The 11,741-nt window shown below is 36.6% G+C and overlaps 1 pseudogene; it reads right to left on the bottom strand.

Moving 5' to 3' along the window:
* Positions 1-6,180: 6,180 nt before the first annotated feature.
* Positions 6,181-7,196, bottom strand: LOC125167790 (elongation factor 1-alpha 1-like; annotated as a pseudogene).
* Between the last annotated feature and the right edge of the window lie 4,545 nt (positions 7,197-11,741).

Genomic DNA, 11,741 nt, shown 5'->3' on the forward strand with positions numbered 1-11,741 from the left:
CATACCTCCACTGTCTTTCCAGCTGGAACATTTACTGTTAGTGCCTCAGGTCTGTTATGTAAGGTCAGAGATTTGTTCAGTCTGAGCAAGCAGTTAGAGAGATCATCTCTCTTTTCTTGGTGATATGTAAATGAAGCCTTTAAAACAATCACTTTGACTTCTCTAGACCCTGCCTTTGGTTTTCAGAGATCATTTAATTTAAAGTGATCATGATCTGGATCACAATTGGCATTGTGTATTCTTCCATTTTGTTACAATGGCACTCTTCTGTTCCATGTGAAAAAAAATCTTAGCACATCTAATGATGTTGCTTTCCTTAGGGCTTCAAATGCAAAGTAAAAGGTAAATCGAGGACAGGGGAGAAAGAAGACTTATTTACATGGAAGTATGCCTTTGTTATAAACATGAAGATGATGGTTGAATTGTTGAAGGGCTAGCAATTACAATCAGTATGTGAGTTCATATAATTTGCTTTCTGCACTACTCCATAATCCATATTTTTTCTGAATATATATATACACACACATATATATATTTATATATGTGTATATATATATATATATATATATATAATACTTCCTGGTTTTCCTTAGTATCTGCAGCCATTTTAATGTATTGTTGATCCTGTCAGTGAGGATAGTACATTATCTTATCCATTAGCAAATGCCACTGTAGGGAAATACTACTGCAGGAAATATGCAGTCACCAATATTTTATATGTGACCATGGATAGGATGCAAAATATACTAAACCATTGATTACCAGCACAGTTTGTTCGTACCATGAATTTTTTACAACTGTATAAGTTAATCAACTGCATATGACTTTTCAGAGTGCACAGGTATAATACATGTAATGGGTCTCAGGAATGCATGTGCCAACCTGAACCAAAAAATCAGTAGATTTAGTTTAAAAAATATTTTCTACATCTAAATCTGAAATTTGATGCTAAAATGCCCATGTTGGCCTTATAGTATGCAATGATATCTGACGTTTAGAACCAAATCTTGTTTACCACAGATACATTGAGAAGGTGATAGAGACTGACATCAAAAGACCAAGCTAATAGTCTGTAATGTGGAGGCTTCATGCTTAACTTCATTAATGTCACTTTCTGTTATGGGCTCACTCTTGTTAAGAGTGTTCTCTAGCTTCAAGGAAGAATAGCAATAAACTATCTACAAGTAGAATGGCAGAGAAGCAAAGATTTTGGCCACAAATCTCTTCTCTCTGTATACATATTAACTCTGCTTCTGACATAGACATCAGAGCGTTGTCTTTAAATTTTTTTTAGAGGATTGCCTTAAAGTGAAGACAATGTGCATTTCATGCTTTAAGCGAAACAGTTTTAGCGATAAGGTCAACAGCAACTAAATTCTAAAGCCTTGCTGTACAGACTATGCGTGGAGTAACAGCATCAACATGACGTACCTGCGCACAGCTTAGACATGCAGCTAATTAAGTCCACCTTGGACTCCTAAATCATAGTTGGCATTTTAATAAAGCTCCAGGCTATTTGAATTCTTAGTCAAGTTTGAGAAGCATTTCTCTAAAATACCCTTAGTTTGCCACATGTTGAATACTATTTTTTAGAAAAATATTTAATGTTTTATTTGTTTTGGGGGGGTGCAGAGAGAGAGGGAGACACAGAATCTGAAGCTGTTTGCACAGATCCGGATGTGGGGCTTGAGCTTACATACCTTGAGATCATGACCTGAGCCGAAGTGGGACTCTTAACTGACTGAGCCCCCCCAGGTGCCCTTAAATCCTGTTTACCTATGACCCAATAGGGCTTGTTTCTGTATGTGCCGAGAAAAAAATAGGAGCCAAAGTACACAAATATTGTACAAGGTGCTGGAGCATGCCAACAGAATATGAGTGCATGTGAAGACTTGTGTTATGTACTCAGATTGGAAGTTATAAATCCTATGACACGAGCAGGAATTTCTTAGGGGAGTATGGCAACCTAAATGTTTCAACTGCAGTAATTAGTTCATTAGAGGAACGTGGTAATATCTAGTTTTTGCTCAAGTCATACAGCATGTTTTTATTACCTTGTTCTACAGTATTTCTAATGATCAAAGCAGAGACAAAATACTTTTTATAACAGGTGAATCTAAATTTGAAATAAATACGTTAAATGAAAAGAGTCTGCCATCAATTTTTCTTATTCTGAAGCACGTGAAGATTTTTTATATTACAATTTTTAATAATGATTCATTATTCAATTGTGAATACATTTTTCTATGCTGAAGGTAGTTGTTTGGTGTGGGCTTTCTTTTCTGCTGTATTTTAAATATAGATTTGCTTTACTTTTTTCAAGCATTCTTTAATTTCTAATTATTACTTATTGGTTTGCTAACATGTTCTAACTGGCATGGACGCTTTAGAAATTCCCTGTGGGTATTCACACTGTTCATTTCTCTTTTTGAGAGCAAATGTATATGTATGTGTGCTCTGCCAAGGTACTAAGCTGAATAATCCTCACAAGTTAAATTTAGATTTTTCTAGGTATCAGTGATGCCTTAAGTACATCACCAAAAAAAAAAAGAAAAAGTTACTTATTCACTCTGGAGTTTGGAAAGGAATGTGAAATTTTCACTGAAAAATGATTTACAGTTCTTGGAAACAAAATGTATTATAAATATGAAAATGGTAATGGAATTTCTCAAATGTATACTTTTGAATTTCTGGCAATTTGGGGAGAAAAGGGGGTGAAATATTTCAAATTTTTTTCAAGTTGTTTTGAATTGCACTATTTCCAGCTCTAGTATTTCATAATGAATCTGGACATTTTCTGGCAAAGACGCATCTGTGAGCTACTGCAAGATAATTCTGTAGTACATCAAAGAAATTAATGACAGAAAGAGTTAATTCTATTTCTAAAAGAAATAGCTGCTTTGTGGAGCTAGAATGAAGTTGAGGCTACTGGGATAATCTGAGTCAATTATATTGAATTCACATAGGGTGATTATGTTGTACTCAGCCCCTCCCTCTGCCAGCTGTTCTTAATCAGTCCTGACTCCTTAGTTCAACTAATGCCCCTACAATGCTGATTCTGTCTTGCTCAAGCAAGACTCCTTAATAATTGCCCACTCATTTGGATCAATCTCTGCCATCACTTGCCTTTCTCCTTTTTGCTTCCTTTAGGCTGTTTTTGACTTCTTTACATCAAGTATTATTGATTTCTTGTTTTTCTTTGCCATAAAATGTGAAATTTGCATATAATGTGAAATTCACAAGGTCCACTGATTTATTTATTTATTTTTTCAAACAGCAGACTAGAGGTTCAGAGAAGTAGAAGAACTTCGCTTTTATTGCTATGGTCAATTGCTAGAGCTAAAAAGAACATAAAAGAAATATATGTACTCCCATTTAAAAATTATTTCTTGAACTGTATTTGTCATCTGTGGTAGTTTTTGTCCATCTGTTTTGTATGCCATTTTAGACTAAGGGTGACGTATTTACTAAATGGAAAGGAAATCATTTGTATCCATCACACATTGACTTTTTCTGGCATCTAGTTTCAAAGAGTCATAGAAAAATAAAACACTCTCCTTCTTCCAAGACAATATTTCTACATTTGTGTAAGACATTAATTATTTTACACCAATGTTTAGTGATTTTATGGAAGGGGATTCCTTTCCCGATCACGTAATACCAAATTGCCACATTGTGGGGCATCCATATTACTTTCTGCTTAAAAATAGAAACTGTATGTAATCTGGTAACTTTGATGATGGTAATTAAATGTATTGACATATATCATCAATGAATAGCTGACTTCTCAAGGTACCCGGATAGCTGGTACCACGTAGTAACTGTTGGCCTTTACTACTTGCCTGTACCTGTTACTGCACAAGTTTAAAATATTTAATTCAGATTGTTAATACATTTTCAGTACAAAAACCTATGAGGTAAGTCTGATTCCAGTTTACTGATACACAACTTAAACTTCATGAACTGAATGCCTGTATTTTAGTTAGGATTTTTACCCCGGGAACAAAGCAAGTTCTTCTTTATCACTTCAGGCCCTGACTATCTTAATTTCCTAGCTGTTTTAGACTCACAGAGGTCAAATGCCATACACAGCATGTCAACCATACTCTTTCTTTATCCATTACTATATGCCCTGGTTTCCTTATTCCTATGGCAGTCCAGACTCTTTCACCCAGGTATTGATACATTTTTCAAAATTATCCTTGTCTTCTCCTCATCTGCAAAACCCCATTAAATTTTTTCTAACGTTTATTCAGTTTTGAGAGACAGAGACAGACTAAGAGTGGGGGAGGGGCAGAGAGAGAGGGAGACACAAAATCTGAAGCAGGCTCCAGGCTCCGAGCTGTCAGCACAGAGTTTGACGCAGGTCTCGAACATACAAACCGTGAGAGCATAACATGAGTCGAAGTCGGCCGCTTTACTGACTGAGCCACCCAGGGCCCCTGCAAAACCCCATTTTTTAGCGATTTAAGAAAAAAATTAACACAGAAGCAAAATACGCAGTTAATAATCTTATGCTAATGTATTAATAATTCATGTAACTTGATGTGTTTCTTTTCCCAAGAGGTCAGCATTTAGAGAGAGATGGAAAACCTATGTTCATTCTAAGGCATTGCGAATAATGGAATTTCCAATGATGAGAAAGTGACTTTGGGCAGGAGAAGTTTTCTCCCATTAGCATTACAGATACCCATGAGGAATGGTGTGTTGGAACCGGTTTGTATCAACTCGTGAGAACCGAATGTTAATGGTAAGGAACACTGTCCCTGTGGATCTTACATTCTAGTGCATGGTAACAACACATCAATAACAACTAAAAAAAAAAAAACAAAAAAAAAAACCAAAAAAAAAAAAAACAAAAATAACCCAAAAAGTAAAACTAAGATACACATGTGCAATATATTTTAGGCAAGATATTAGTGAAATCTTACTGACAATGTAACTTTTGAGTTGTGACTTGAAGGAAGCAAGAGAGTGAGCTTTATGAATATCTGGGGCCGAATATTCCCAGTAGAGAGAATAACAAGTGCAAAGATCCTGTGGTATGAGTGTGACTGCTGTGTTTGAGGAAAAGTGAGGGTCATATGACTAGAGCTGAGTGAGACAAAAGTGAGGAGTTGGTGATCACAGCAGAGAAATAACAAATGGCCAGATTACAGAGGGACTTGTGGTTGCAGTAAGAACTGTGGTTTCTACTCTAGATGATCTGAGAAGAAAGAAATGCACAGAATCCCTTCTATAATAGGATCTACCTGGCTGTTAATGAGAAAAGATTGGAAAGGAGAAGAATAGACACAGAGAAACCTATTGGGATGTGATAGGATATCCAGGAGGCTTGGAAGATAACAGTTGCACCAATGATGATAAAAATCAAGTGATATTCCTTGCCAAGACATAGTTAGGATACCTGGGTTGAATGAGAAAAGAAGGTAGGCTGACTCTAAGGTGTTTATCTCAGCAACTAGGTGGGGAATTTGCAGTAATTAAGGGCTTGGAAGGGAACCACAGCTCTTTTGGGAACTACTGTCTTAAAACTTCCTAATAGACTTTTGAATGGGGATGTCGAGTAAGCAGTTAGGTATCCGCAAGTCTGAAGATCACGGAAGAAATATAGGCTTAAGATATAGGGTGATGTATTTATGTGTTTATTAATTATTTTCTCATTAAGATTTGTTTTAATAGGTATTAAAATGCTGTGACAGATTTTTCAACAAGTTTTTTTTTCCATTAAAAAGTACTGATTTTAAAAACCAATAACCTAAAAATGACACACACACAAAACACATGGTCCACAAAACATTCTTCTTTCCTTCTGAAGGTTTTATGATGCATTGCTAACACCATCCAGTCTTTTACTATTAAACTTAAATGGCCAATTGACACAAACTGTTCTGAGACTATTCTTCCGCCACTAATTAAGACTGGGGTGGCAGGGGGCACCTGGGTGGTTCAGTCAAGCATCCAACTCTTAATTTCAGCTCAGGTCATGACCGCACGGATTCGTGAGATTGAGCCCGCATCAGGGTCTGTGCTGACAGCAAGGAACCTGCTTGGGATTCTCTCTCTCTCTCTCTCTCTCTCTCTGTCTCTCTCTCTGCCCCTCCCCTGCACATTTATGCTCTAAATAAATAAATAAACTTAAAAAATAAAGACTGGGGTGGCTGGTACTGGGGATGATATTCATTTAGCCTTCTGAGCTTTCTGGGAGGACTTGGTGTCCCTACCAGCTCCAGCTACCTTCTCGTCTACTGCTTTGATGACACCCACACCAGTCGTCTGTCTCATGTCACGAACAGCAAAATGGCCTGGGGGAGGATAGTCACAGAAGCTCTCAACACACATAGGCTTGCCGTGAACCACATTAATGATGGCAGCATCACCAGATTTCAAGAACTTGGGGCCATCTTCCAGTGTTTTCCCAGAACGACGATCAGTCTTCTCCTTCCACTCAGTGAACCTGCAGGCAATGTGAGCTGTGTGACCGTCCAGCACAGGTGCATATCCAGCACTGATTTGGCCTGGATGGTTCAGGATAATCCCCTGAGTCGTGAAGCCAGCTGCTTCCACTGGTGGGTCATTTTTGCTGTTACCAGCCACATCACCCTGGCCAACATCTTTGACAGATACGTTCTTGACATCGAAGCCAACATTGTCCCCAGGAAGAGCCTCACTCAGAGCTTCATGGTACATTTCAACACACTGTACTACAGTTGTAACATTGCCTGGAGCAAAGGTGACCGCCATGTCAGGTTTAAGAACACTAGTCTACACCCGGCCCTCAGGGACAGTACCAATACCACCAATTTTGTAGGCACCCTGGAGGCTTGCATCCTCAGACACGAGGGCTTGTCAGATGGATGAGTTGGTGGCAGAATGCAATCCAGGTTCAAGCAGTGTGGTTCCATTGGCATTGCAGTCTTCACAGTTAACTTTCCATCCCTTGAACCAAGGTGTGTTTGCACTTGGCTCCAGCATGTTGTCACCATTGCAACCAGAGAATGGCACAAATGCTACTGTGTCAGGGTTGTAGCCGATTTTCTTGTTGTAGGTGCTACTTCCTTAACAATTTCCTCATATCTCTTCTGGCTGTAGGGTGGCTTAATGGAATCCATTTTGTTAACACCAACAATAAGTTGTTTTACACCCAGGGTGTAAGCCAGAAGGGCATACTCACGGGTCTGCCCTTTCTTGGAGAACCTGCTTCAAATTCACCAACACTAGCAGGAACAATTCAGGATGGCACAGTCAGCCTGACATGTACTATAATCCTCCTTTTGATAAAGTTATTGTGTCCTGAAACAACAGTGATAGTCACAGGATGCTTGCTGGTCTTGAACTTCTACAGAGAGATATCAATGGTGACACCATGTTCATAATCAGCTTTTGGTTTATCCAATACCCAGGCATACTTGAGGAGCCCTTTCCCATCTCGGTGGCCTCCTTCTCAAACTTTTCCATTGTTCTTTTGTCTATCCCACCATAATTTGTAGATGCGATGACTAGTAGTTGTAGACTTTTCCAAATCTATGTGTCCAATGATGACAATGTTGATACGATTTTTTTCCTTTACCTTTTTTTTTAGGATTAGTGGTGCTTTTCATGACACCTGTGTTCTAGTGGGAAACCCACTGAAAAAAAGTAGTAGATGGTATTTAAATCATGAGGCAGGATGGGGTCACTTGAGGAGTGAATATAGGTAGAAAAACAAGTCTATTTAATAAGGTAGACTTTACCCAGAATATTATAGTTAAACCACTACCCACAAAACAGTTTCTCCTTCCTTCACCTCATATACATATTAATATAAACAAAACACTGTTCCATTACATACACTTTATAAAAATCTGATTAACTCTTATTAATGCTTTAAAATTCAGCTTAACCATCAAATTCTCCATATATCTAGAGAATGGTTGAATTATTAGTTTAATGGAAAATTATAGAATCATACATTAATCCCCCTTTATTTAACATATTTCTGCAGTGTTACTGTCTCTTTTTCATCTTTCTAATCCATTAGATCATGAATTTCCTAAAGGCAGGTATCACATATTTCCAATGCCCAGCACCCCACTTGAAAATTTGAAGACACTTAGTGTATTAAAAAATAAAATAAAAATAAATAGGAACAGAAAGCAAGAGGGGAAGAAGGATAAAGAGAGTTTCCAGGTAAACAGTGGAAGTCGATGTGGGGGAGGGAGACAAATATCTATTTTATCTAGTGTGTAAGGCTGGTTCTGAAAAGTTGCTTGCAATTTTTACAAACACAGAATACATACCATATAGCTTAGCAGAACATGATTCAATTTCCTCTTCTCTGAAATGAGAGTGTTGAACTAAGTCCTTCCCAGCTTTAAAATGCAAAGGCTTTATGACTCTCAGATTCCCAAGTGAAATATGATCTGTGATTCGTGTTTTCTCTTCCCCGTGTTTGGTCATTCCAGGTTATCTAAAACCTTTTTGATGACCGTGGATGCCTTCACCACCCCTGTTTAGTCTTACTTCCTCTCAGCCCTGACTCAGTAGACTTTAATACCATCATTATTTTACAAGTTATTATTGCTCTCAAAAAACTCGCGTTTGCTGCATTTGCGATTTTTGGGGTAGTTCTGTGTTGCCTTGACTTCCCTTTTAACTTTGTAAAGCAAAAGAAAAGAAAACCAAACGAACAAAGCCCCTCTTTTTTCTCTCTTAGAAAAAAAAACAGTTTTGACATTAGTTGGAAAGATTATCAGCAAATACTATCACTTAAAAAATGCTGAAAAAGACATTGAATAGAAAACTGTGACAAGATTTGTAGTCATTATAACTCGTTCACTTGTGTTTCAGAGAAGCCATTGATTGATACTGTTCCATAGTTTGCCATATATTACCAAATAATAGTTAATAAACACCTGCCTTTATCCTCTTGCCATCTTTTTTGCTTCATTCAAAGTTTGCTGCTGAAAACATAAGCCAGTGAAACATGTGCTTGATGTAGATTCTATTATAAACTGATTCCATTTAATTCAGCCTTCAGTGGTGACTTATTTCTGAAATTAGACACTTTCTATACCAATTCCAAAAGCTCAAAACTTTTATTCTTCTTCCTAGATTATAGAAAATCCCATGAAGAGAAGTATTAGATTTAGAATTCAAGTGTTTATGGTGAGGTGAAATAAAACTCCAAAGTCTAAAACTCATTAAACTAAAACATATTAGGTCAACTTTAAATCTGTTTCTCACTTACTGCTTAAAAAAATAACACAAGCTCATTAGTCTTCCTGTTCTTGTCAAATACACAACCTGGAGTTGATTTTTCATTAGAGAGGAGATTAAATTTAAAAACCGGGACGATGGAACCTTTAAGTAATACTGAGTAAGTCATATTATATTTGTAACTTAAATCTTCCTTTGCAATTGTTAAATAATTAAATAAATTATATTTAGTACACTGCTTTAGTGCCAATATGGTTATTTTGTCCAGACCTACTTTCCTACCATGGATTGATTGTATATATTGTATATATCAGTTAGGAGTCATTTCAACCAATCAAATGGCAGGTGTTTACTAAATTTTTATAAGGTCATCAATGGTGCATTTGGTTCTATAGAATTGTAGCTTTCAAGCTTTTTAATTTTAATGTTTATTTACTTTTGAGAGAGAGGGAGCCAGAGAATCCCAAGCAGGCTCCTCGCCATCAGTGCAGAGTCTGATGCAAGGCTCGAACCTACAAACTATGAGATCATGAATGAACCGAAATCAAGGGTCAGAGGCTTAATCAACTGAGCCACTCAGGCTCCCCTCAAACTTTTTAAACTAAGACCTACAATTTAGAAATATATTTGTTTTGTGAACCAGCATACTTTTCTTTCTTTCAACAAAAAGAAAATTTTAAGAAAAAAATTGAGGCTTATATAGTGAAACACTCTGATGTTATCTTTGCTTTCTTCTCTGCTCCATTCAGCTATTTCATTATATAATATTTAAAATGTTGATTGAGACTCAGGACCAGCAGATTGAAAAATATCGCTCCAGAGTACATAAGGATTCTGTCTTTAGGAAGGTTGCCGCTAAGTTAGGAGAGAAGAATAACATGAAACAAAATAGAGTCTAATAACAAAATCAGTCAAATTGTCTTCCAAAGGATGAAATCTGAGCCAAACTGTGAAGAACAAAAAGAATGTAGCCAAGTGAAGGAGCAAATGGGAAAGGCCAAATCAAAGGAACAAACATGAGTGTGTGTGTTCCTAGCATAATAAGCAGACAATTCTGGTTGAAATGCAAGATATGCTTTGGGCACTAGGGAATTCTAAAGACAAAGAAATTATTTGTTCTTAAATGCACAATAAGTCTGAAAATAAGAGAGAGAAGTTTACACCTAATATAGGAGAAACTACAGAGCAATTTAAGGATCTTGATCATTACAAATGTGTTGATGAAATATTTTAAAATGGTTGTAATATTAAAAAAACAAAACAAAACAAAACAAATATATATATGCAAACGATTTATAAAGAGTGGCTCTAGGGAGGGAGACTCACTCTGGTAGTAATTCCGATGTCATGTGGATAGAATCTAGATTAGGTGGTAGTATCCAGAAAGTATATCAAATAAAGCTATTGTATGGCTTATGAATTCTTTGCTTACAGAGATTATGTATATATATTAGTATCTATTATCAGATTGATTGCTTTAAATTTTTACATCTCAAAATGTTATACATTAGAGTAAAATATAATTCATTTCATTTGCTCATTAAACAAATATTAACATCTACCATTAAGCACTATAATAAACTCTGGGAATAAGTGGTGAACTGGGCTTTTTGAATCCAATAGATTATACAATTGAACAGATTTTTTTTTTTTTTGGTTTAAACAAGAGAAATTTATTTTCTCACACTTCTGGAGACTAGTCTGAGATCCAAGGTGCCAGCATGGCTGTTACTGGTGAGAGCTCTCCTCCTGGCTTGTAGATGGTTCCTTTCTTGCCGTGCCCTTACATGGTGGAGAGGAAAAGTCAATTCTTCAGTGTCTTTCTTTCTCTCTTCTTAAAAATTTTTTATTTGAGTGTATTTTATTGATATACTAAATCAATTATTCTTAAATGTTTTAAGTTTCCAGGTGGTCCAGGTGCTACCCAGAGAGAATGATGGAGAAGATTGTCGATTTCTAATCAAGATCATAACAGAGTAAAGCAAAAGCAGTTTTTGCTGGATGGCTGTTTCAAGGTGAAGTCAGCTACTTCTGCTGAAATATGATCCACACTCACCTGAATCAGACAGCTCAAATGCAGATGATTGGACCCTACCCCATATCTACTTGATCAAGCTATTTAGAATTGACCAGGAAATCTGCATTTATAAAAATATACTCTAAGGATATCCTGAGACTACTTGAGTTTGAGAAGCACTTTTATTTTACAGCTGAGTGAACTGAAGCTAGGGAGATTAAGTAATGGTTGTGGTCACACTGTCAGTGATAAAGCTAAAACTGGCATCTCAGTTTTCTTGATGTTAAAGGAAATAGTTTTGTATCCAGACATATCTGACTATGGAGTTTGACTCTGTTTTTTACTAGTTATATGACCCATGTCAAAAGGATTAAGCTTCCTAAGCCATTAATTCCTTTTCTGAAAATGGGAATAGCAATGTCTACCTTAAAAGTGGTGCTTGCAGGATTCAGGTTAAATTTTTTAAACCACCAATGCCTAGCAAAAAGAATGTTCCATGGATTGTAGGTATTGTTACTGTACCTGC

The sequence above is a fragment of the Prionailurus viverrinus genome, chromosome A1, assembly GCF_022837055.1.
Source record: "Prionailurus viverrinus isolate Anna chromosome A1, UM_Priviv_1.0, whole genome shotgun sequence".
NCBI classification, from domain to species: Eukaryota; Metazoa; Chordata; class Mammalia; order Carnivora; family Felidae; genus Prionailurus; species Prionailurus viverrinus.